The sequence below is a fragment of the Hypanus sabinus genome, chromosome 15 (assembly GCF_030144855.1).
Source record: "Hypanus sabinus isolate sHypSab1 chromosome 15, sHypSab1.hap1, whole genome shotgun sequence".
NCBI lineage: Eukaryota > Metazoa > Chordata > Chondrichthyes > Myliobatiformes > Dasyatidae > Hypanus > Hypanus sabinus.
Window position 1 is genome coordinate 81,682,684 of NC_082720.1, and position 26,531 is coordinate 81,709,214.

The 26,531-nt window shown below is 41.4% G+C and overlaps 1 long non-coding RNA gene across 1 annotated transcript in view; it reads left to right on the forward strand.

The window, feature by feature from the left end:
• LOC132405631 (uncharacterized) overlaps positions 1-26,531 on the forward strand; it is a 118,922-nt gene that overhangs the window by 41,227 nt on the left and 51,164 nt on the right. The window contains exon 2 of the long non-coding RNA XR_009515935.1: positions 426-510. This is a non-coding gene — a long non-coding RNA (uncharacterized LOC132405631). The remainder of the gene's footprint in view (positions 1-425; positions 511-26,531) is intronic.

A 26,531-nucleotide genomic window follows, 5' to 3' on the forward strand; every position in this document is an offset into this window, starting at 1 on the left:
AATTATCCACTATAGGGAGTTCTGGATGTTAAGTCGTTAAATATACTTAACATTGATGTGGGCAGATTGAACAAAGGATATCAAGACATTAGACATTACTGTAAGGTAAAGTAGGCTGAAATTGCGGATTGACTCCTTTTTCTTATGTTGTTATCAGAGCAAAACAAAGTAAATTGGGAGCCAGAAGGACTTTAAAATTTGATTTGAAAAGTAATCAGGTGAAGACATTCTGATTGTGATGCCGGAGATTTTTGGCTCAGAAGTTCAATGCTTGTCATTACATATCTCAATGTTACAGCCATTGACACAATAAAATAGACATTCATTTCTATCCACCAGGATTTCAGAGACAGCCTTCTCCAATTGGAGTTGATTCTTAAATAAAAAATTATGATTAAATAAAGGATTTTTTTCTGCTTTCCCAGAAATATTGCAGAGACGTGAGCAATTGCAACACGGTCAGAGCTCGTGGAAGGGCAGTTGTCCTCTACATTGTGCCTTATAATTAAGGTTAGTGGGTCCCTTACTACGGCCTGATGTTGTATAACTTGAAAGAGTGCTGTTGTAACATTGAGCCCTTCAAGTAAAATGTTTCCATGTCTTCAGTTCCCTGCATCATCCCCATTGGCCCATCAATGTGAAAAGCCAGCTCTGGCACTCAATTGCATTCAATTTGCTGAGATAGTGGAAAACCTAACTGAGTATCTAAGTATGTATGTATCTGTGTACCGAGCACAAAGTCTAAGTGAAGCAGACCTGGCAAGAATTCAAATTGTTCATAATTGTTCCACCTATCCTGCCTTATCTAATATTTTAATAGTGAGGGGGGGGGGGGTGAAGTAACCTATTCCTGTAACAATAAGTTACGTGAGCACAATAACAGTTTTAAATATCACTGCTTTATGGTTATGTGAATAAGTTATGATGGAGCATTTGACTTGTGAGTCTTTACAGGTCAAGGTTCATGAGCTTTTATTGCATACTTAGAGGATCATTTACTATTGAGGAGGAAGTTACTGTAATGTTGAAAAAAAGTTTTGTTGCAGTAGTGAACTATAGGACATTTACCAAAGGTTTTCTCTGGCCTGGATCTTTTATTAAAATTAATAGTCAACCAATTGAATTAAAATATCTAAATAGAGGACTATTTCTATAACTGAAATTTTTATTTAAAGGCATCTACACTGGCATCTCAATTAGCATGGGCCTGCAAAATTCTAATTTGTTATAGTGGTCTTGGTCCAGGAGTCCAAACATTCAACACGCAGACCAAGGTACTTTAATAAAGGCATCTGCTTGGTCTGTACACTACTGATCTGCCTGCTGCTTCCTATAGAATGAAGAAGTATTGGTCTAGTATTGTGAGACTACTAATTACTTTTCTAATGCAATAGCAAAAAAGCAAACAGGTAGAAATCAGCATACAATATGTGCAGGTTGAAGCAAAACTGAGGTTGGGAAGCAGAGAGTGAGGGTGACCCTGACTTCCACAATGAAAGTTGTTCAGGCATGTGTGTGGGATTGCAGTTAAGGTTTTAAGGGTCACGAATGTTATTGAGAATGCCTTGTAGAAATTTTGTGTAGAGATCATTTTCAAAAATATGTACAACTGTGTGGCTTCCCTTGAAGACTGACTAGACAAGCTGTTGGATGCTGAGCCTCATATGCCCCACAGAGCATAGTCTTTTGAGTGCCTAGGGTACACCACCAATGTGTCCACAGAGGAGTGTAAAGCTAGATGAGTAGACATTGGAAAACAGTTTTGATTGCAGTAGGAGTTTGAAGGTGCAAAGAGGCTAATATTTGAAGATGCAAAAGAAGGTTCGTGTTCTATGTAAGCAGTATATAGAACAAGCTGTGAATGCATAGAACATTATATATTAGTGAGCCAATCAATATAGGATTGTTATTATGAACTCTTGATCAATGTTTTTTTAACATTAATAAAAGCTGATTTCTCTGTGAGTCAACAGGTACTAGTTACTTTTCAGACCAAGCTTGTTGAAGATTTTGCTGATTTGAGGTACTGCACTACTGTTGACTTTTTTTGGGCAGATTTTACTTCAAAGAAAGAGCACTAGTCAACAGGAAAATCTCATTAAAGAGTAAGCACCCATAAATGGAAACCAACTGAGGCTCAAAAAATGCACTAAATGCCTTTGCATTTATGTTATGTTCAATGTCACAACACTAATATTTTTGGCTTTGTGCATAAACATTTCAAGGACCTCATTTAGATATTTAGAAATCCAATACAGAATAGGCCCTTCTGGCCTTTCAAGTCGTGCCACCCCAGAAACACCCAACAACCCCAGTCTAACCTTAACCTAATCACAGGATAATTTACAATGCCCAATTAATCTTCGGACTGTGCAGAGAACCAGAAGACCCAGGGAAAACACACACATTTGATACAGAGACTCCTTACAGAGGATGCTAGAGTTAACCTCTGTGATAACATGGCACCCAGTTGCATGTGAAAGATTAACAATATTTGAAGGAGCAGAGGAGTCATTCTTACTGCTGTGGTTGGTAATTATTTAACTATCTATATTAGTAAAACAGATTGGCCATTGGCAATTTACTTTTTGGGGCAACTTCCTGGAGGCAAATTCACATCCATATTTCTAACAACGCTAAAAAAGATGAAATTTGTTGTTTGTAATGTGTTTTGAAACATTATAAAGGACATATATTTTGAAATAGAAGAATTTCCTTATTTCTTGTTTTTATTATTTCCCAGTATATTTGTAAGTAAAGATCTTAGGCAGCACCTTCTGCTGTCTACTGTAATCTCCAATGTTCATCAATTTCAATACAAAGTTTACTGAAGTACAGTTTGGTCCTACTCTATGTTGTAAGCTGCTGATTAGAAGCAAGCTGGCTGCACAAAATATTGTATGGGACTCTCTTCATAAGATGATGGCAGTCCATTAGAGTGGTATTATGATTTTAATGGCCTTTATCTAATTATCTTGTTAGTTAAACAAGACATTGAATGGCAATAATAAAATTTCAAATAAGATTAGTTAATATGTAACTCAAGTTCATTCTAGAGTTGTAATAAAATAAATACTTTTAGATAAGTGGGAATAAGGTCACTAGGCTTCCAGTAAATGGTGAGAAAATAATCTTTGGCACCTTCAAATGCAATCCAACTCAATTAGGTGCCAGAAAAGTGACTAAGTCCCTGTTCTCCCTGCCAATGTAGGTAGTGTGGCAGAAACATGTGTGAATCCAGCAGATGGACTGCCGGCTGAACGTATTACCTTAAAACAAGGGCTCCCAACATGAGGTTCACAGACCCCTTCCTTAATAGTATTGGTCCATGGCATAAAAAAAGGTTGGGAGCCCCTACCTTAAAGCCAAATGTCCCATACCACCACGTTCAATATCAGCCATTTTCCTTCAGTCACTTGGTGAAACAACCAGTAGAACCCTAATCACTGCAGTTCAGCAACACTAGACCATTACTTCGGTGTTTCACTGCAATAGATGTAAAAGGTTTTTTTTTGGTTCCAATTATGTTCTTTTTTGTAAAAATGATGTATAATTTGTGTTTATTTCTGCAAATGCTGCTAAGTTCCGGTAAGGCTGCTGCAAACGAGTTTTTCTTTGTATTTATTCACACAGCACTTGTGCATATGAGAATAAACTGGATTTTGACTTAGAAATCTATGGCTTGCTGAGAGACATGGAGTAAAACAGCAGCATCGATCACATCCAACAGAAAGCAATGAGAGAGACTGAATGATCTAGAATGGTCTTAGAATACATGGAGCTGGTGCTCTCAGACCCAAGCAATGGTTGGCATTTGCTGCCCTGGCCAGGGTGAAAGCCTGAGCCCAACTTTTCGGTGCTTTGGACTTAAGACCTATAATGCTATAATGAATCATTGTTTTGTGGGCAAATACTAAATGAGTAACATTGTATTTAAAACTAAGGTCTCATGAGAACAAATTGCAGTAATGTGGCGATACACTGCAGAACAGAGAATGGCCTCACTATTAAATGTCTAGAGGATGAGAAATGGTAATGGAAAAGTAATCGACAGAAATAATCAGAATAAATAAAAGATGAATGTTAGGCAAAGCTGTACGTTCTTCATTGCTCACTGGTAACCTCGTGAAAGTTGATCTGCTTTATAATTGGTACAAGTTATAGCAAGAAATCACCTCACTTGTTTTAGTGGAAAATGTTAATCACTAAAGTACTGCTACTGTAAATTGCAAATATCCAACTATAATCCTGCTATGGCAATTTGACAATCTGACTTCATCTTTGGTAAAAAAAAATCTAGAATTAAGAGATGTGTCAGTGTTTAAGTGTATCAATTCAATCAAAAAGCATCAACCTGGAATTTAAAGTGTCAGTGAAAATAACGGGGCAGTTGAAGGATGATTTCCAGCACAGTGTTAAGGAGGACGCAGTTATTTTCAGTTCTGGCAGCACAGCATCCTTCTCCTTTTTCCTTGTCTTCTTTTCCTTGAGTTCAAGATTACTTTCACAGCTGTGTTACGCGTTTAAAGTAGTTGATGAGGCCAATTATGGAACTGCAGGCTTTTCTACTCATGGGGCATTTGGTGGCTAATGGACCAGGTTCGTTGGTGGTTTATAAAATTTGTTAGCTTGGTAAATTGGTTTATTATTGTCACATATTCTCGGGTATAGTGAAGATTTGCCTTGCTTGCCATCCATACAGATCAATTCATTACAGTGGTGTGTTGAGGTATTAAAAGGTGAAACAAGAACAGGAGTGAATGAATTATTACAATACAGGGAAAGTGCAGTGCAAGTGGATTGTAAGGTGCAAGATTACAATGAGGTGGAATGTGAGGTCAAGAGTCCATCTTGCATTTCCAGGAAATCAGTATTAGGTTTATTAACACTGGTAAGTGTTGATTTGCACAGCAGTACGTTACAATACATAATCATGAAAACCATAAGTTACAATTGAAGTATATATAAAAAAAGACAATTCAATAAGTAGTTCAGAAAGAGTGAGGGAAAATAGTGAGGTGATGTTCATGGGTTCATTGCCAATTCAGAAATCAGATGGTGGAGGAGGAGAAGCTGTAACTAAAATGTTCCATGGGTCTTCAGGCTCCTGTACCACCTCCTTGATGGTAGCATGTCCTGGGTCCTCATTAATGGATACTGCCTTTTTGAGACATTGCCTTTTGAAGGTGTCCTGGATGCTAGTGAGGCTAGTGCCCATGATGGAGCGTTTGATAGTCTTACAACAATGGAGTTAAGGCTATCCTTGAGCTGATTAAAGATCTGTGCTGATCAGCTGGCTGGAGTTATTCACTGAGGTCTTTAACCTCTCACTTCTGCAGTCTGAGGTTCTCACCTGCTTCAAGTAGGTTTTGTTGTAGTCATGCCTAAGAAGAAGGTGGTGACCTGCATCAATGACTGACACTTACATCCACGGTGATGAAATGTTTTAAGAGGTTGGTGATGAAACATACCAACTCCTGCCTGAGAAGTAACTTCGATCCACTCCAACTTGCCTATCAGTGCAACAGGTCTACAGCACATGCCCTTTCATTGACTCCTCACTCAATCCTGAAATACCTGAATGGGAAAAGTACATCAGAGTGCTCTATATCAATGACAGCTTAGCATTCAACGCTATAATCCCCTCAAAACTAATCAATAAGCTTCAAGACTTTGGCTTCAACTCAATACCTCCTTGTACAATTGAATCCTAGATTCCCTCACTTGCAGACCCCAGTCAGTCTGGATTGACAACATCTCCCCCAAAATCTCCATCAGCACGGGTGTATCACAAGGCTGTGTGCTTAGCCCCCTGCCCTGCCTGCTTTACACTTGCGAACGTGAGGTTAAGCACAGCTCCAATGCCTTATTCAAGTTTGCTGATGACACCCCTGTCGTAGGCTGAATCAAAAGTGGTGATGAATCAGCATGTTTGAGGGAGTTTGAAAATCTGGCAGAGTGGTGCCATAACAACAACCTCTTACTCAATGTCAGCAAGACCAAGGAGCTGGTTTTTGACTTCAGCAGAAGGAAACCAGAGGTCCACGAGCCATTCATCATTGGAGGATCAAAGGTGGAGAGGGTTGGCAATTTTAAATTCATCTGTGTTATTATTTTAGTGTCCCCTGTCCCAGGTCCAGAACATAAGTGCATTTACAAAGGCAGCACAGCAGCACCTCTACTTCCTTAGGAATTTGCAAAGAATTTGCTTTGAATTTTGAACTTTGGTATATGCTTGCAAACTCCCACAGCCCAGGACATGCTCTCTTCTCATTGTTACCATCAGGAAGGGGGTACAAATAGACAATAGACAATGGGTGCAGGAGTAGGCCATTCGGCCCCTCTAGCCAGCACCGCCATTCACTGTGATCATGGCTAATCATACACAATCAGTACCCCGTTCCTGCCCTCTCCCCATATCCCTTGACCCCGCTATCTATAAGAGCTCTATCTAACTCTCTCTTGAATGCATCCAGAGACTTGGCCTCCACTGCCTTCTGGGGCAGAGCATCCCACATATCCACCACTCTCTGGGTGAAAAAGTTTTTCCGCATCTCAGTTCTAAATGGCCTACCCCTTATTCTTAAACTGTGGCCTCTTGTTCTGGACTCACCCACCACCCAAATGCCTGAAAGTACATACTCAGCCATTCAGGAAGAGTTTCTTCCCCTCTGCCACTTGATTTCTAAAAGGTCATTGAACCTATGAATGCTAGCTCACTACTTTTATTTCTGATTTTTGCATGAATTATTTTTAATTTAATTATTTAGTTTTATTCAGTTTTCTCTCTAATTTAAAGTTAACAAATAATACAAGGTTAAAAATTTCATGACATACGCCAATGAGATTAATTCTGATTCTGAACATTTGTATCTTTTACCCAATGGGAAGGAAGGAGAGAGAATATCTGGGGAGGGTAGTCTTTGATTCTGCTGCCTGCTTTACTGAGGTAGTGAAGTATAGACAGTCCATGGATATGAGGCTGGTTTCTGTGATGTGCTGATCTATGTCCACAACTCTGCAGTTTCTTGTTGTCATGAGCAGAGCAGCTGTCAAGCAATGATGCATCCAGATAGGATGTTTTCTATGATGTATTAATAATATTGATGAGAGTTGAAGCAGTCATGCCAAATATCTCTATCCTCCAGAGGCAGTAGATGCATTGGTGATATTTCTTGGCTGTGGCATCACTGACCTGCTCTTTTGTTTTGAGGGAAAGGTTATTGTCATGACAGGTTCCTAGGCTCTCCACTTCCTCCCGGTACTCCAATTTACCGTTATTTGACATACAACCTGCAATGGTGGCATCATCTGCAAACTTGTAAATCAAGTATGAGCAGAGTCTAGTGACACATTTGGGAGTGTGTGGAGTAATTGCACTAGAGGTGTCACTGCCTATTCTTACCAATTGTGTTCTGTTAGTCAGGAGGACAAGGCTCCAGTTACAAAGAGAGGTGTTGAGTCTGAGGCAGTCCACACCTTCCACTATTAATGCAAGATCAGTAGAAGCTCGTGATGTGTGCCTCTCAAAACTATAAGCAGTGTTTTGCTTTTGAAGTTGGTACTGTTTTGTAAATATTGTAACATCAGCTTGTTGGAATAAGCAAAAGGGGTTTGTACTTCATCTGTGCCTGTTGTTCCCTTTCCTGAATCTTATCAATTGATTTTTACTTTACTTAATGTATCCAGACACATTGCCTTCCCAAACCCCCCCACCCCAATGTCCATTCAAACATTTAGTAGTGCAACCTCGCATTAATCAGGAGCCTTGCTCCACCTGGTATATAGCCATACCATTGAATCAGCCACTTTGATTGTACTCTCTGGAATCTCCTCAAACTCCTATTCCACACAAACAAGCCTTCCAAAAATCGACCTTGTGCTTAGGCTGGCAACTAAACTTACCAATCCATCGCATAATAATGAATATTTTGTCTTACCTATTTGCTTAGAAAGGTTTTTTTTCTGTTAAATATTTCATACCAATGGAAATTGTTTTTCATGCCTAATTGGACAATACTTATTGTCTTGGCAATCAAGTATTAAGCCTGATATTTGTTTTTGACTTCATCAATAAAAAAGAAAAATACTCTGTTACATATACTTAAGCTTTTATTATTCAAAGCTGCAATTATACAAAATTGGGGATTTTATCTTAAATATTGAATCTTTTCCACAGGATTCAGCAATTGGTGACCTGTTTGCTATATTGTGGCACTAAGGCATCTGTGTTGAAATAAATGCCCATGCAAGGGCTGTACCCTGTATACAAACAAGCCAATTATATTGCTACCTACTCACTAGATCTTGAAAGGCAGCACTTTTCTCCTACTTCAGCATATATAACTTTTACATTTAATCATATCCAGTCATCAAACATTTTAGTTAAATTTTCCAGTTGAATTGGTTAATCACTTGAAAACTAGTAGGTATGGAATCATGCAAACTATTTTACTTTCTAAACATTATTTATTGACATAAACAGAAAAATAGCTTTGATTCTGACTTAATAAATACAAAATATTGAGGTAGAGGTAGTTAACTTTCTTCAATTTATCTGGTCAAGCTCAAGTCCTAAAATAACTTACCATGACAGGAAGAAAGATGAGGTCTGTCTAGAGTGCACAAGTAAAACAGTTGACACTGAACTACTTCTTTTTTAAAGCGGAACCCTTCAAATAACCTTCAGTTATTTAGATGAGGGCGAGCCCAGCATTATTTTTGTTTCTTGACAGGTTTCACAAGAGCTGCATTGCTTTTCTTCTGTGTTGCCGAAAGAAAGGTGAACGCTGTACACTTAAATACAAACATTCAAGCATCCTACAGTAAATTTGGTGAGGGTTCAGAAGAGGTTTGACTGGATCCCCTGCCTGAATGAACTATAAAGAGAGGTTGGACAAACTTGGGTTGCTTTCTCTGGCAGAAGTATACAATATTGAGAGGTATAGGTAAGTTGGACGGTGAGAATCTTCCAGGGTAGAAAAGTACCCTACTAGAGGCAGAGAGTCTCTCTTAGAGGGAAAAGCTTTATGCTAAAGCTTTGTGATAATTGCACATGGAAGCTTAACATCAGACAATTCAGCAAATTTATTCTCCCAACATCTGGGAGGACTCCTTTTTACACAAAGCATTAGCCAGTGATCCAAAACCCTGGTATTTGTCCATCCAGGGACCTGATAAGTCTCAGCTATGGTATCACTCAAATAGCTTGTCCATCACTGCATGTTCTTGGATCCTGCTCACAGCACCAAAGTGTAATGGGCTGGGTTGATCAGAACCAAGCAACTTGAGTGTCCAGGAAATGTGGTAACAAGCGTATAAGCATAACAAAATAACTTAAATCTAATGTATTATCATAAAACAGAAAGCACAAATAAATCACACTAAATACTTTGTAGTAGTTTACAAAGATTTCAGGGCTTATGATTCTTCATCTCCACTTGATTGCTGCTGTCGTCGGGGGACTCTGAATTCTGACTTGTGAATTCACCCTGGGTCTGCCCTAGGCACTGATTGCAATCTCTCTGTCTAGGTGAAGTCCCAAGAACTGAAGGAAAGGTGCCTCAATAAATATGAACTCAATCCACAAGCAAAGTGAGACACACAGAGACAGATAAACTGTTTGATCACTTTTTTTCATTCTCATGCCACTAAGTCAGCATGGTTTCTTTCATTCAAAGAACTCGTGTTCATCGGCGGACAAACTGATGCCATTGTGCCCAAGGCCAGAAAGAATCCAATCATTGTTAGCAAACATTTAACAAACTTCTAGTGTACAACTTGTGCAGACACCTTATACACTGCAAGCTCACAAAGAGTTAAAGTGTCACTTGGAATTGTTCAGATATTCATCTAATATTTTTACAATATTTAATACATGACAACTCACCTGCTGCCAGGGTGATGGTGGAAGAAGACATGAGTGTACTTCTCTGTGTTCTAAATTTATAGGGTAGTAGCTCTCATGGGATCTTTTATTATATATGTTATAAGAATACAGTTGTAAAATTTTCTGATCAGATAGTCACATTAATAAATAGTGGAAAAAACATGAATTTTCATTATTTTCAATACCTTTGCTCCATAAACATTAAATCAGTGAGATAGACTGTTACGAAGAATTGAAGAATTTCTCCTCGTGATTCTCTTCAGTTTGTAACTTGAATGCAACCGAGCTGCAAGCTTATAAATAATTGGATATAGAGCAATGAGAAAGACAGATTAATTTTTGAAAATTGACTTTCAAACCTTTTATGTATTTTAAGTTATGGCATAAGAGTGAGTGTTTCTTGTACCACTGAATGAATTGTAACAGGCAGGTAATTACTTGGCGATGGTTTGATGTGAATACTTCCAGCATTGCTATTACGACAGCTTCACTGAAAATTGCAGATGGGTTTTTGCACAGGTCGTTAGCACCAACAGTTTTAAGCTTGCAGTAGCATTATAATGTTCTACAATAGTAGGATTCAGTAAGATTTGATGGCTGACCTCATCTTCGTTCTCAACTCAATGTTGCTATCTGATCCCATAATCCTTGGTGCCACTGTAATCTAAAGATCCTTCTGCCTCAACCCTAAGCATATCTAATGATCAGCTAAATGATAAACATTGTCATCATTCTGATGGTTGAAGTTGTTCAATATCTCAGTCTTAAGGGGTTAACAAAATGTACTAATGAGGTCAGTGTAGTTGACAAATCTCCATGGATTTCAGTAAGGCCTTTGATGTGATCCCACATGAGATATTGGTCTGATAACATTCAATGCCATAGGATTAAAGGAAAGTTGACAAATTCAATTCAAAGTTTACGTAGTAGTAGGAAGCAGGGGGTAATGGTGGAGGTTTAGTTTTAAGATTGGGTAAGAAAATGTGACAATATATGCCCCACTTGGGATAAATGGAGGAGTCTGCAGATCGTAGGTATTCTCATGTCTACAACTCTTGAGATGGTAGAGATAAAGCATATGGGAGATGCTTTGTGCAGCTAATGACCTGGGTATTTTGTTTGATTAGTGCTTAAGTGTCAGAGGTCAGCTCTTAGATTTGCTGCTTTGGCTGCAGTGTAATGCTGATTGCTGACTTATTAAATAGATTAGAATTTTTTCATATCTTAAATCCATCCCACAATGTGAAGGCGTAAAAATCTTTGCTTTATGACTCCATTGTAATATACAGACATATGAATTAAAAGTCTAATGGTTTGTAGAAAGTAGCTGTCCCATAGCCTGTTGGTCCTGGCTTTAATGCTGTGCTACCATTTGTCAGATAGAAGCAGCTGAAACACTTTATGGCTTGTGTGACTGGTGTCTCCGATGATCTTCCAGGCCTTCTTTCTGCATCTGTTGCTGTAAATGTCCTCTATGGAGGGAAGTTCACATCCACAGATGTGCTGGGCTGTCTGTACCACTCTCTGCAGTGCCCAGCGATCTAGTTTGGTGCAGTTCCCTTACCAGGCGGTGATACAGCCAGTCAAGATGCTCTCAATGGTGCCCCTGTAGAAGGTCTTGAGGATTTGACAATAGACAATAGGTGCAGAAGTAGACCATTTGGCCCTTCGAGCCTGCACCACCATTCTGAGATCATGGCTGATCATCTACTATCAATACCCGGTTCCTGAACTTGTCCCCATATCCCTTGATTCCCCTATCCATAAGATACCTATCTAGCTCCTTCTTGAAAGCATCCAGGGAATTGGCCTCTACTGCCTTCTGAGGCAGTGGATTCCAGACCCCCACAACTCTCTGGGAGAAGAAGTTTTTCCTTAACTCTGTCCTAAATGACCTACCTCTTATTCTCAAACCATGCCCTCTGGTACTGGACTCTCCCAGCATCTGGAACATATTTCCTGCCTCTATCTTGTCCAATCCCTTAATAATCTTATATGTTGCAGTCAGATCCCCTCTCAATCTCCTTAATTCCAGCGTGTACAAGCCCAGTCTCTCTAACCCGGGGGTCGGCAACGCGCGGCTCCGGAGCCACATGTGGCTCTTTTACATCTGTGCTGCGGCTCCCTGTTGCTTTGGGAAATAATTGGTTGTGGCGACCCTTTTCCTGGCACATCCGAACCGACTCACAATTAGATAGCCTACGGGGGTTTGCGAGCACAGAGCTTTGGAGCCTCTGCGCCATGGGGGGCAGGTTGAGGGAGGCTTAAAAGTGAGGCTGAAGATTTCGAATAAAGTTTTTTCCTTCGACTGCAGTTACCGACTCCATGTCGTAATTTTAGCGCTGCGTGTAGCACACCGCTACATGGTCAGTATTTAATTAAAATGTATTTTATGTTAGTTTGTTAGTTTTTGAAATGTAAATCTAAATTTGAAGATTATGGTGATCTTGTACAATCTAAATAAGACGTTGTGGCGACCCATTTCCTGACACATCCGAACCGGCTCACAATTAGCCAGCGTTCAGGCTAAGGGAGATAGCCTACGGGGGTTTGTGAGTACGTGTCTTTTGCAGCATCCGCGCCCATGGGGGGGGCGGGTTGAGGGAGCCTTAAAAGCAAGGCTGTTTAGTTCGAATAAAGCTATCTTTGACTGCAGTTTACTGACTGCGTGTAGCACACCACTACAACGTGTTTTTATCGCTGGCTGTCCAGAGGGGAGGTGCTGAAACGCTTTGTCGCGTGTCTGGAAGAAGTGAAAACTTTGCTGGGCAGCAAAGGGCTCACCTTTCCTGAGCTGGAACAGCCAGAGTGGCTGGAAAAGCTACACTTCATAGTAGACATGACAGTGCACCTGAACACGCTGAACACAGCTCTTCAACGGGGTAAGGACGTACAGCCCTGCACATGTTGGAGGATGTTTTGGCATTCGAGCGCAAGTTGACAGTGCTTGCCAGAGATTTACAGAAAGGCACTTTGTCTCACTTCCCCAATTTGAGAGAGTTCAAACAAGCTCACGGCATGATAAATTCGGGGTATTTACATTCTGCAATCATCGCAATGCAAACATCGTTTGGGAAACGCTTCTGTGAGTTCAGAGAGGAAAAAAAAACACATTATCCTTCCCGGTCACTCCCCTAAGCATCGATCCATCCCTACTAAATACGACTGCATTGTCAGGTGTGAGTCAACCTGAACAAGTATGATAAATATTTTAATTGTCTATTATTTTACGTATATTCATATGTTTTCATTGTTCAGTGAAATAGTCCTTTTATTTTTCAGGTTGACAGCTGGCTGACGTTATTTTTGGTTTGCTGCTGGCGGCAAATTTAAGTTTGGCGTTTTTCATAAATACAAGAAGGACTCAAATAGACGTTGAGTATTTTATTTAAAAGTAACCTTCAACCCATCGTCTTTTTTTCGGAGTTCAAAATGTTTTTGTTGCATGCAGAAATGTAATTTCGTTTTCTCTGCAGGAGTTCATCAATTTCATAAATGCAACACATTATAGTTTGTTTATACATAGCATAAAGGCAAAACAAAATGTTGTATGCAGTGTTATTTCATTTTAAATGTCAAACGGGTTTTGCGGCTCCCAGTGTTTTCTTTTCTGTGGGAAACGGGTCCAAGTGGCTCTTTCAGTGGTAAAGGTTGCTGACCCCTGCTCTAACCTCTCTGCGTAAGACAGTCCGGACATCCCAGGAATTAACCTTGTGAATCTACGCTGCACTTCCTCTACAGCCAGGATGTCCTTCCTTAACCCTGGAGACCAAAACTGTACACAGTTCTCCAGGTGTGGTCTCACCGGGGCCCTGTACAAATGCAAAAAGATTTCCTTGCTCTTGTACTCAATTCCCTTTGTAATAAAGGCCAACATTCCATTAGCCTTCTTCACTGCCTGCTGCACTTGCTCATTCACCTTCAGTGACTGATGAACAAGGACTCCTAGATCTCTTTGTATTTCTCCCTTACCTAACTCTACACCATTCAGATAATAACCTGCCTTCCTGTTCTTACTCACAAAGTGGATAACCTCACACTTATTCACATTAAACGTCATCTGCCAAGTATCTGCCCACTCACCCAGCCTATCCAAGTCACCCTGAATTCTCCTAACATCCTCTTCACATGTCACACTGCCAGCCAGTTTAGTATCATCAGCAAACTTGCTGATGTTATTCTCAATGCCTTCATCTAAATTTTTAAAATAAAGATTTTTACGCCTTCACATTGTGGGATGGATGTAAGATTTGGGGGCTTATGTCAAACCTCTTCAGTTGCCTGAGGTGGAAGAGATGCTGTTGTGCTTTTTTATTGCCAAAAAGCCAGTGTGTACAGTCCAGGTGAGATCATCAGTGATGTGTATACTGAGGAACTTGAAACTACTCACCCTCTCAACTGCAGACCCGAGCCTGTCTCTATTCCTCCTGTAATCCACTATCAGCTCTTTTGTGTTTTGGACATTGAGGGAGAGGTTGTTTTCCTGGCACTACTGTGTAAGTGTGTCAACCTCTCCTCTGTAAGCTGTCTCATTACCACCAGAAAAAAGGCCGATCAAAGTTATGCTATCTGCAAATTTGATCAGCAGATTGGAGCTGTGTGTGGCAGCACAGTCGTGGGTGTAAAGGGAGTAGAGAAAGGAACTCAGAACACAACCCTGGGGGCATGAGAGTTGAGGGGTAGAAGTGAGGGACTCCATCCTTACCACCAGTCAGCAATCCAACAAGTCTAGGATCCACCTGCACACGGCGGGGTGCAGGCTGAGGTCTCTAAACTTCCTGTCAAGTCTGGAGGAAATTATGGTGTTGAATGCAGGACTGTAGTCCAGGAACAGCATTCTAACATATGCACCCGGCTTCTCCAGGTGAGTGAGGATAGTGTGTGGCTGTGGCTATGGCGTCTTTGGTAGGCCGGTTCCATCAGTAGGCGAATTGTAGGGGACCAGTGTGGGTGGTAGCATGCTGCGGATGTGGTCTTTAACCAGCCTGTCAAAGCATTTGCTTCTAATTGAGTTGAGTGTGACAGAGCGCCAATTATTCAGTCATGCTACCTTGTTTCAGGCACAGGGACAATAATGGACAAATTGAAACAGGAATGCACTACACTCAGGAAGAGGGAGAGATCAAAAATTGTGTAAATACACCAGCCAGCTGTTCAGCACATACTTTGAGGACATGCCCTGGGATGCAGTCTGGCCCCGCTGCCTTGTGGCTGTGACATGTGGGAATGTTCTATGTAGCTTAGCCTTGGAGATGACCAAAGTGTATTTTTCAGCCACCCTCCTCAGGGTTTCAGTCCTATCAGCCTTGAATCAAGCGTAACAAAAACACATTTAAAAGTGCAGTTCTACTGCTACATTTCCTTGCCATACACTGCATGTGTCATTGTCGCAGATTTGTGACTGGATCTTGTCCCTGTGTTTTTGCCACCTTGATGGCTCTATGTAAATCATAGTGGCATCTCTCGAGCTCCTGTTGGTCTCCGGAGACGAAGACTTTATCCCTTGCTCTGAGAGCAACACGCACTGAACTATTTATCCATGGCTTCTGATTTGGGTAGACCCAGACCGATCTTTTGAGGAAGAACACCTTCAGTGCACTTCCAAATGAAGCTTGTGACCACCTCCGTGGTTTCAGAGATGTCCTCAGCTCGAAGTACCACCCAGGTGACACTGTCAAAGCAGTCTTGTAACATTGAGTCTGATCTGATCTGTGATTAGAATAAAATGTTCAAAATCCAGAGTATGTTTATTATCAAAGTACAAATATCACCAAAATCTTACCATGAAATGTATTTGCCTGCAGACATTAACAGTAGAACAAAGTACGTTAGAATCAAAGCCTACACAAAAGACTGACAAGCAACTAATGTGCAAAAGAAGATGAACAGTGCAAGTACATAAAAGAAACCAGTAATAATAAGGAAATAAGTAAACAAATAATACTGAGAACATGAGTGGAAGAACCCTTGAAAGTGAATCATAGGTTGCGTTCAATAATCAGCTGGTGGTTTGTGGTGAGTGATGATGTCCACAATGGTTTAGGAGCCTGACGGTTTCAGGGTAATAGCTGTTCCTGAACCTAGTGGGGTGGGACCTAGGGTTCCTGAATCTCCTTCCTGACGGTAGCAGCAAGAAGAGAGCAATGCCTGCGTGATGGGGGTCATTGATGATGGATGTTACATTTCATATTCCTTATTCTATAACTTTATCAATGCTGATTACAATACTAACTGATGTATTTGAGCCGGCATGTCTTCCGCCTGAGTGCTTTCACTGTATTTCTTGGTCAGGATGCTGTGTGATTTGGAGGATAAACAGCTGATACCCATAGTCTTGCTTCCTGAGCCCATCTTGAGAGGTGAGAGATTTGCCAGATGTCTTCAAATTTGCCTAAGCAAGTAACCACATGACGTTTGTTAACCTTATACACTGCAGTCAAAGTGTTCTGGGTAGAAGCATCTTGCACCCTGATTGTAGTCTGTTTTTTTTCCATAAGACAATGCTTGCAACATTTGCTGATGAATTGCGAGTACAATTGAATATTGTGTAACTGTGCATGAACATCTCCACTCCTGATCTTACAATAGTGGCATTTAAAAAAAACAAACCACTAGAGCAACTCAGCAGGACAGCCTGACCCAGTGACTTCCTCCAGAACCATGTTTATTACTGCACATCACAGCACCTACAGTCCCTTGTGTCTTGTGACAGATTCCAACATGTCGCTCAGCTGTGACCTCCGTTGAGCTGCAGCTCAGATTCAGTTGTTTTTTTTAATTGTGTTTTTCTAGGTTTGTAATGATGTTTTGGGGGTTAGACAGGGGAGTTAGGGGCCATGTTAGGGTTTAGGGATAGAAATATGGGGGAATTTGATGTCGGGCTGGAGTCCAGGTCTCCACTCCATGTTTGAAGACCACTGATGTAGATGTAAGACATCCATTGTTGGATACCAGATGTTGGACCAGTAGCGAGTGGAGAAAGTCCCACCCCACCCCGATTTGTGAATTGATGAGAATGGAATTCAAGGCCTAATGTTTCAGTTCCTGCCATCATCGAGTCCAGAGTTCGAGGCCTGGTGTTCAGTGATCAGCATGCAACAGGATCAACGTCAAGGATAGAGGCTTGAGGGCAAATCAGAAGTCAGAAGTTGAGCCCATTGGCCAGAACCAAATCTGCGAATCTTTGAGTCTGATGGGGAGGTCTTGAACCTTCATTGATGATGTGGTTCAGCCAAGGGAGCTGTTCTGAGGGTCTCCCAGAAATATTCATGGCCTCGGCTGATTGACTTCCAAGCTTCTCAATAATCTTCCTTTGTGCAAAGAATGAATCTAAGCATTGATGTGCTCTTTGCTTGATGTCAGTTCATTGTCCTTGTATTCCTCTGATGATGAGCACAGCCAATCTCACATCATTTCTGGAATTCAATGATCAGTTCAGTTTTGTGGTGAGTGAAGATGTCACCAAGTTCAAACCAAGGCTGTGGTAATATCTGGGTAAAACCTAGCCTTTTATTATATTGGTGAGACAGTGCCACTTAATAGCATTACAAACAACTCTTTCCCTATCACTTTGCATACGATTGAGAGCAGTTTGAATGCCCTTGCTTCTTGTAAACCAGGTATATCTGGGAAATTTTCACATTGTTGAGTAAATCCCCATAACTGTAATGAAACACCCTGGCTTGAAATGGGGCTTGTTCTGGAGCGCATGCCTTCAGTATTATAGTCTGAACATTCAGCAATTACAAACCCCAATTTCCAGGAAAGTTGGGATATTTTCGAAAATGCAATAAAAACAAATATCTGTGATATGTTAATTCACGTGAACCTTTATTTAACTGACAAAAGTACGAAGAAAAGATTTTCAATAGTTTTACTGACCAACTTAATTGTATTTTGTAAATATACACAAATTTAGAATTTGATGGCTGCAACACACTCAACGAAAGTTGGGACAGAGATAAAATAAGATTGAAAAGTGCACAGAATATTCAAGTAACACTGGTTTGGAAGACTCCACATTAAGCAGGCTAATTGGTAGCAGGTGAGGTATCATGACTGGGTATAAAAGTAGCGTCCATCAAAGGCCCAGTCTTTGCAAGCAAGGATGGGTTGTGGCTCACCCCTTTGTGCCAAAATTCATGAGAGAATTGTTAGTCAGTTCAAAAGGAACATTTCTCAATGCAAGACTGCAGAGAATTTAGGTCTTTCAACATCTACAGTACATAATATTGTGGAAAGATTCAGAGAATTCAGGGACATCTCAGTGCGTAAAGGGCAAGGTCAGAAACCACTTTTGAATGTGTATGATCTTTGAGCCCTCAGGCAGCACTGCCTAAGAAACCGTCATGCTGCTGTGACAATTATAGCCACCTGGGCTCGGGAGTACTTCGGAAAACCATTGTCACTTAACAGTCCGTTGCTGCATCCAGAAATGCAACTTGAGACTGTATTACGCAAGGAGGAAGCCATACATCAACTCTATACAGAAACGCCAGCAAGTTCTCTGGGCCTGAGCTAATCTCAGATGGACCGAAAGTCTGTGGAACCGTGTGCTGTGGTCAGATGAGTCCACATTTCAGCTAGTTTTCGGAAAAAACGGGCATCGAATTCTCCATGCCAAAGATGAAAACTACCATCCTGATTCGTATCAACAAAAGTTGCAAAAGCCAGCATCTGTGATGGTATGGGGGTGTATCAGTGCCCACGGCATGGGTGAGTTGCATGTATGTGAAGGTACCATTGACTCTGACGTGTATATTAGGATTTTAGAGAGACATATGTTGCCATCAAGGTGACATCTCTTCCCGGGACGTCAATGCTTATTTCAGCAGGACAATGCCGGACCAGATTCTGCACGGGCTACAACAGTGTGGCTTTGTAGACACAGAGTGCATGTGCTTGACTGGCCTGCTGCTAGTCCAGATCTATCTCCTATTGAAAATGTATGGCGCATCATGAAGAGGAGAATCAGGCCTAGGAGACCACGGACAGTGGAGCAGCTGAAGTCTTATATCAAGCAAGAATGGACAAAATTTCCAATTGCAAATCTACTACAATTAGTATCCCTCAGTTCCAAAACGATTAAAAAGTGTTATTAAAAGGAAAGGTGATGTAACACAATGGTAAACATGCCTCTGTCCCAACTTTTGTTGAGTGTGTTGCAGCCATCAAATTCTAAATTTGTGTATATTTACAAAATACAATTAAGTTGGTCATTAAAACTATTGAAAATCTTTTCTTTGTACTTTTGTCAGTTAAATAAAGGTTCACGTGAATTAACATGTCACAGATTTTTGTTTTTATTGCATTTTGGAAAATATTCCAACTTTTCTGGAAATGGAGTTTGTAGTTTTTGCTCTATGCCAAGCTCTCAGCTTTTTCATGATATTGCATAGTTAAAGATCATCTATGGTGGTGTGAATTTCATAAAGAAACCAAAATGGATCCTTTACTTTGCACTTTTTGCCAACTATAATTGCGAATGCTTCAGCCTTTTCAGTCGCATTCACATGCTGGGCCATGCTATCATTAAGGATGACAATGTTCTTGAAGCCATCTCTCTTGTGAGCTATTTCATTGTCAGCTGTGACAGGACTGAACTGCTTTAGAGAAAACATAGAAAACCTAGAGCACAATTCAGGCCCTTTGGCCCACAAAGTTGTGCTGAACATGTCCTTACCTTAGAAATTACTAGGCTTATTTTTGTAAGCTCCATGTACCTATCCAAAAGTCTCTTAAAAGACCCTATCGTATCTGCCTCCAACACTGTTGCAGGCAGCCCATTCCAGACATCCCATCATGCAAAAACTCATTTCAGGGAGGTAGCGCCCCCGCCCCCCCCCCACAACCCCATATACCCCCCCCCCCCGTCGACCTCCAAGGGTGTATATAATATTTTGTTTAATGATTTTTGTCTAATCTGTAAATGCAAAAAATGTGACATTAAAATATGTACTTACGTTATATTATCATTTTATTCTATTACAACTTTAGGCAAGTCTACAGGGAGTTCGGCCTCATCACGTAGGACATCAGTAGAGTAGCTCCTGAGCAGCTGGCCAGCTAGTTTAAATAACATTAGCTATGCTAATGAATGAATGACACCTGTTAAACTCACCTCAACATGTCTTTTACTGTCATTTAACCCACATGAGCAATAGAAAAGTCACTGTTGGAAACAGTGCAAAGAGCAACACTGTCATTATTTTTGACCCCTGTTAGGCAGGGGTGCACTTTAGTGTAGTCTGGGGTGAAGTACGTTTTATATTTTCTTTTTTGGAACACTCTGCCATGATGCTGCAGGACACTGAACTGAACTGATGGACAATGAGAGAGAGGGAGGGAAAGAGGGAGAGATGACTGTAAATCCCACCCACAGAGAAAAATGATAAGTCTACTTAGCACAAAGAGAGACCAACCAGGGATGCTCCCTGTCCCCCTCTCCTCCCCCTCCTCCCCCTCTCCCCCTAAAAAAAATTGATTTCCTGGATATTGTATATAACATGTGGGCATCAGGGAGCCGCTATCAATATGTGGGCGACTCCCGGAACCTCTGGGAGAGGTGGGATGTCTACCATTCCATGCACTCACTTCTCTCTGTGTTAAAAACTTAGCCCTACATCTCCTCTGTACCTGCTCCCCAGTAACTTAAACCTGTGTCCTCTTGTGGCAACGTTTTCTGCCCTGGGAAAAAGCTTCTGACTATCCACACGATCAATGCCTCTCATTATCTTATACACCTCTATCAGGTCACCTCTCATCCTCCGTCGCTCCAAGGAGAAAAGGCCAAGTTCACTCAACCTATTCTCATAAGGCATGCCCCCCAATCCAGGCAACATCCTTGTAAGTATCCTCTGCACCCTTTCTATAGTTTCCACATCCTTCCTGTAGCAAGGCGACCATAACTGAGAACAGTACTCCAAGTGGGGTCTGACCAGGGTCCTATATAGCTGCAACATTAGCTCTTGGCTCCTAAATTCAATCCCACGATTGATGAAGGCAATGCACTATATGCCTTCTTAACCAGAGAGTCAACCTGCGCAGCTGCTTTGAGTGTCCTATGGACTCAGACCCCAGGATCCTTTGGATCCTGCTTTGATGTGATACACTTCCTTGTGGATGAGTTAGCTTTGTCTGTCTTTTGCATTTTTGGCTGGTTGTCATGCATGTGGTTCTGTGTTATGATTTCATCATGCTGGACATACCATCTGTTGTTCCCAGTATACCCTTCTTGAAGAACATAGACAAAATGCTGGAAGAACTCAGCAACTAAAGTGGCAACTATGGAGAAAAATAATCAGTGACATTTCAAGCTGAGACCATTTATCAGGACTGAAAAAGACCCAATGAAAGGTCTTGGCCCAAAACTTTGTTTATTCTCCTCCAAGATGTTGCCTGACTTGCTGAGTTCCTGCAACATTTTGTCTGCAATGCTCAATATTTCCTGCATCTACGGAATCTCTTGAAGCAGAATTGACTCCCCTGGCTTGATTGTAATAGTAGAGTGAGGCACATGCTAGGCTTTGAAGGTACAGATTGAGATATTTCCGCATAGCTGTACTGCTTGGATGGCGTGGTTTGAAGTGCCATATCTGCTCTAAACTATTTCGTAGAATTTAGCGACTCAACGTCAAAATCAGAATGAGGTATATTATCACTGCAGTAAGTTTATTTGGAGATATAGTGTGAAACAAGCTCTTCTGGCCTAACGGGCTGCACCAGCTAGCAAACCACCCATTCAGTTACACACACAGACTGCTGGAGGAACTCAGCAGGTAAGGCAGCAAATATGGAAATAAATTGACAGTCGATGTTTCTGGCCGAGACCCTTCATCAGGACTGATAAGGAAGGGGGAGAATGCCAGAATAAAAAGATGGGGGGGGGGGAAGGGAGGCTTGTTGGAATGTGATAGGTGAAGCCAACTGGATATGAAAGGTCAAGGATTAGTTAATTAGTGCTTTATTGTCATTGCTGAAGACAGTGAGGTTCACTGCTACTACATTCCGTGCAGAACAGCATGCTGACAACTCAGTTACTAAAAACATAATGACTATATTTAAGATAACGTCTTAGTTATTTAGAGTGATATCTAAGTTACAACTGATTTTAAAAACAAACAAAACTCTAAAATGGGGCATTGTTCAGTTGCACAACAGCCCTGGGCAGAAAAGCTGTTTTTCAGTCTGGATGTCAGTTCAGAGATGTTTCTGCTGGAATGTAGGAGATCGAACAGGTGATTACTGGGGTAGGATGAGCCCATCATGATGTTGTGAGCCCAATTCATACAGCGTGAGTTGTAGCTGGTTTCTATTCCTGGTAGTTGTGTCCCAGCAATGTTCTGTGCAGTCCTGATCACTCACTGAAGGGCTTTCTGGCCAACCTTGTTGCAGCTAGTGCACCATACTACCATGCGCTCAATTACACATTGCTAGAAGTTTACCAGCAGCTCTGAACTCCTAAGCATTGCTGAGCTTTCCCTACTATCAAAGAGGTGTTGGTGGTCCAAGAGAGATCCTCTGTGACGTTCACTCCCAAGAACTTGAAGCTGGAGGCCCTTACCAGTGCTTCACTATTTAAGAGTAGTGGAACTTATTCACACCTTCTTTATTTTCTGGAAGTCAATAATAATTTCTTTGGTTTTTTGATGTTGAGTGAAACGTTATGGTTCAGACAGTTTTTGCTCCTGCTTTCTGTATGCTGTTCCATTGTTATTTGTAATTAATCCAATCACTGGTGTTGTATGCAAGCTTGATGATGGAGTTGGTGACTTAGGCAGGGGCACAGTCATGGGTGAAAAGAGTGTGAAGGAGTGGGCACAGTACACCGGTGTTCAGGGTCCGGGAGATTGATGTGTCCTTGCCAAGCCTCACTGTCTGGATGCGATTGGTAACAAAGTCCAGAATCAGGTTGAAAATTAATGTATGAGTCCCAGATTGTGCATTTTAACAGTCAACTGCTTGGGGAGCATGGTGTTGAAGGCAGAACTGTAGCCGATTTTTTAAAAAACATTCTAGTGTAGGTGTCTTTGTGCTCCAGTACAATGTGGAGATCGATGGAGATGGTTGATCTGATTGCTTTGTAGGCAGACTGATGCCAGTCCAGAGTAGCAGGGATGGTGTTCTTAATGTGGGGCATAACCAGTCTCCCCAAGCACTTGGTGGCTATGGGGGTGAGTGCAACCAGTCAGTCGTCATTGAGGCATGTTATTGCTGACTGCTTTGGGACTGGTATGATGGGTGATATTTTGAATATGGAGGGATCACAGCAAGGGACAGAAAAAGGTTATAGATTTCAGTTTTGAAAAAACATCTGACAGCCTAATCGCAGGACAATTTACAGTGGCTAATTAACGGTCTTTGGGCTGTGGGAGGAAACCAGAGCACCCTGCAGTAAACCACGGAGTTCATGGGGAGAATGTACAAACTCCATTCAGACGGCGCTGGAATTGAACACCAATCCCTGGAATACCCAGAGCTGTAACAGCATTGTGCTACCCACTACGCTACTGTGGCACCCATGGCGTTTGTTGTTTGGTGGTAGAAGTACAGAGTAAGACATTAAAAAAAACTACAAGTTACAATAAATAGGTAATGCTAAACAGAAATAGCAAGGTAGTGTTCATAGATTCATGGGCCTTTGATGGGAGAGGGGAAGAAATTGTTCCTAAAGCATTGAGTCTTAAGGCTCCAATTCCTCCTCCCTGGTGGTAGCAAGGAGAAGAGGGCCTGACCTAGGTGGTGAGAGTCCTTAGTGTGAACACTTTATACCAGAGATATCACAGTTGCTTGGAGGTCAGATGAGGATGTTATGAACCCCGCAGGGATAGAAGTGTCCGTTGGAGTCTGGTGATACTATTTTCAACAGTATTTATTAGTAACACTATACAAAAATAATATCAATGCAAATATACATCAACAATACTAAACCTAGAAGTGCGGGTATAATAATAATCAATAAGACACAAGCTCTATCATTGTCTAGGGGATAATGAATTGTCAGATGGAAATATAAAGTTCAGTTCAGTTCATGCAGGCTGCGGTAGTTGTTGGTCGCTGTTTTTCAATTGTTGGGGAGAGAGAGAGAAAACGTGTGAACAGTAACAGCTATTATCTTGCCAATCTTCATTTACGATTTTGATCCTTTGATGCGTTGTTGTTGTTGTGGCCATTCATGTATGACCCCTCCGTCCTTTAGCTAGACCGTTCTTCCGTGGCGGACTTGTCACCCAGGCAAGGGTGGACACACACACAAGCCCCCACCGGCCTCGCCATAAACACTGTGAGTTAAAATTTACCGACCCTTCATTCAGTCTCCGATCTCCCACCCTGTCTCGTGGGGGTTCTGATGCTCACTAGCGTTTCTTCTGGTGTGTCTGAGAGGTGTTACCCCAGACCTCACTTTTATCCCCACTCACGGGGTCTCAGGTGTCAATCAGGTTGGAATGATGTAACCCATCAAACCAGCCCACTCTGGTTGCCCCCTGAGGGGTTTCAATGAATAGAACAGTACCAAGTACACAATCCTTCTCCAAGAGACAATAGCAGTAAATCAATGGCTTTTGTCAATAGGGGACGTTCCATCTTAGCTGTGTCTCTCTCTCATTCTCTTTCATGAGCTGTTATCAATAACAACTGCCCTGGCAGATTTCCTTTGTCTCTCTTACTTCCTTGATAACAGCATTAAAATAGTAGCGATTTGCGATTCTCCAAAAGGGGTGGGGGCATGGGCGATTCTGCATCCTTCTGCCCATCAGAGTTGTTCATCCTTCGTGACAAGGATAAGATGAAGTAAGATAATTTCCTGTCTTGCTTCACTCCCCATTTGCTCCAGGCTTTGGTCTGTCGGCTGTGCCCTTCCGGCCTCTGCGAGCTTAGTCACTGGTGGTGGACATTGCATGCCCTTGCTCCCCTCTGTGCTTGCCAGTGATGTCCAACAGGAGAACTGACCATCAGCTAAGATAGGACAATGGGTATTAATCCAGTTCCCTTGCAATACTTCACCGCGTGTCACGAGGACTCTGATTAAAAAATTAAGAACTATAATGGCTTCTGTGTATCATCCATAAACAACATTATCACACCCCTTGACAAGTCCGTGCTGCTGATGGCACAATAAATAGCTGGAGGTTGTGATGGAAAATGTACCCGGTGTCAGAAAGTTGCTAAACTGGAGTTGGGGGATTGTTTGTGTGGGAGGAGGAGAGGGAGGAGGCTTATTCTGCAGTTGTTGTTTTCTTGCTTGTTATGCTGAACATGTTGGGCATGCTATGTTGGTGCCAGAATGTGTGACGACACTAGCGGGCTGCCCACAGGCTGTGCTAACACACACAATGCATTTTGCTGCGTGCTCCCTCGTGCATGTGATAAATAAATGATTCTGAATCTAAGAGCTCTGTGGATCATCTCTTGTCAATTTAGATACTAGTCCCAAGATGTTTGTGTGGAAGGCTTTGCAACGATAACTAGGCTAGAAGCAATTGTGCCATTTTTTAAAAATTTGATGCCAAGGTCAATTCTAGCCATTCCCTCTGGTTTTGTCATCTCAGACTTTGATCCATAGTAGCAACACTATATTGCTGCTGTGTTCCGTCGTGTAGCAGCTTGCTTGAGCAATAGACAAAAAAAAACTATTTATTTGGGGGGGAAAAAAGTAGCAGCACTGCCTGATTCAAAAAATATATGAAAGTCTTACCACACTGCATTCTCAGAGCTTGAAGATGCGCATACACAGCAAATGTATTTTGATGGTAAGAAATAGTATTAATATGACAATTACACTTGATTCTTTTTTGTTTGATTTGAATTCAGTTATATGTACATTTTTGTGTATTTTAATCTTTTTTTCTATATTGTGTCGTGTTTATGTATGGATTTGTTTTTAAAAGTAACTGTTTTTTGAATATTTGTGAATGCCATTTCAATTTAAGCAATGAAAACAATCACGTGGACAGAATGTATCAGTTACAGGAAGTGAGGCTCAGCTCTTCACTGGACTTCTGAGCTGCTGGGAGCCAGCCTCCTAGAAGAAGGCTACTCCCAGGAGCATCCTACAAGAGTTGACTCCAAGGCCTAGCAAATGGTCAACATCAGAGAATGGTTTTGATATGCAATTATATTTTGGGAATCTTGTCACATTGGCAGAATTGTTGTACCATATAATAAGGTCAGAGGTGTCCTGACTGTGAAAGGCAGGACTATGTGGCAAACCACCCCCTCATCTCCCCAATGCCATTTGCTCACACTCAATAGTTAATCATTAAAAATAAAATAGGCGCATTAAGGCTAGAATATATTTTAAAAATTCTCTTTAAAAAATGAAAAATTAAAAAAAGAAAAATGGACACCAGCAGACCTATTATCGTGTAAAACAACATGAGGGGTATTTTGTCCCAATGAATGAAAATAGACCTCTATGTGATTAGAAATTAAAGCTGTCGAATCTGATGTGAATAAGTAGGAGGATGTGGGTTCCTTCCGCTTAACTTTACATATGATACTGTGCCTGTGCTGTTGTTATGGGCAAGGAGATGGTGAATAGAGAGGGTGGAAGCTTCCCACAGTGAACTACAAATAGCTGTTGTGGATTTCCTTAGTGTAACGAGTTATGTGTTTGTGTGGTCTGAGAGCAGGCCTTTAACCC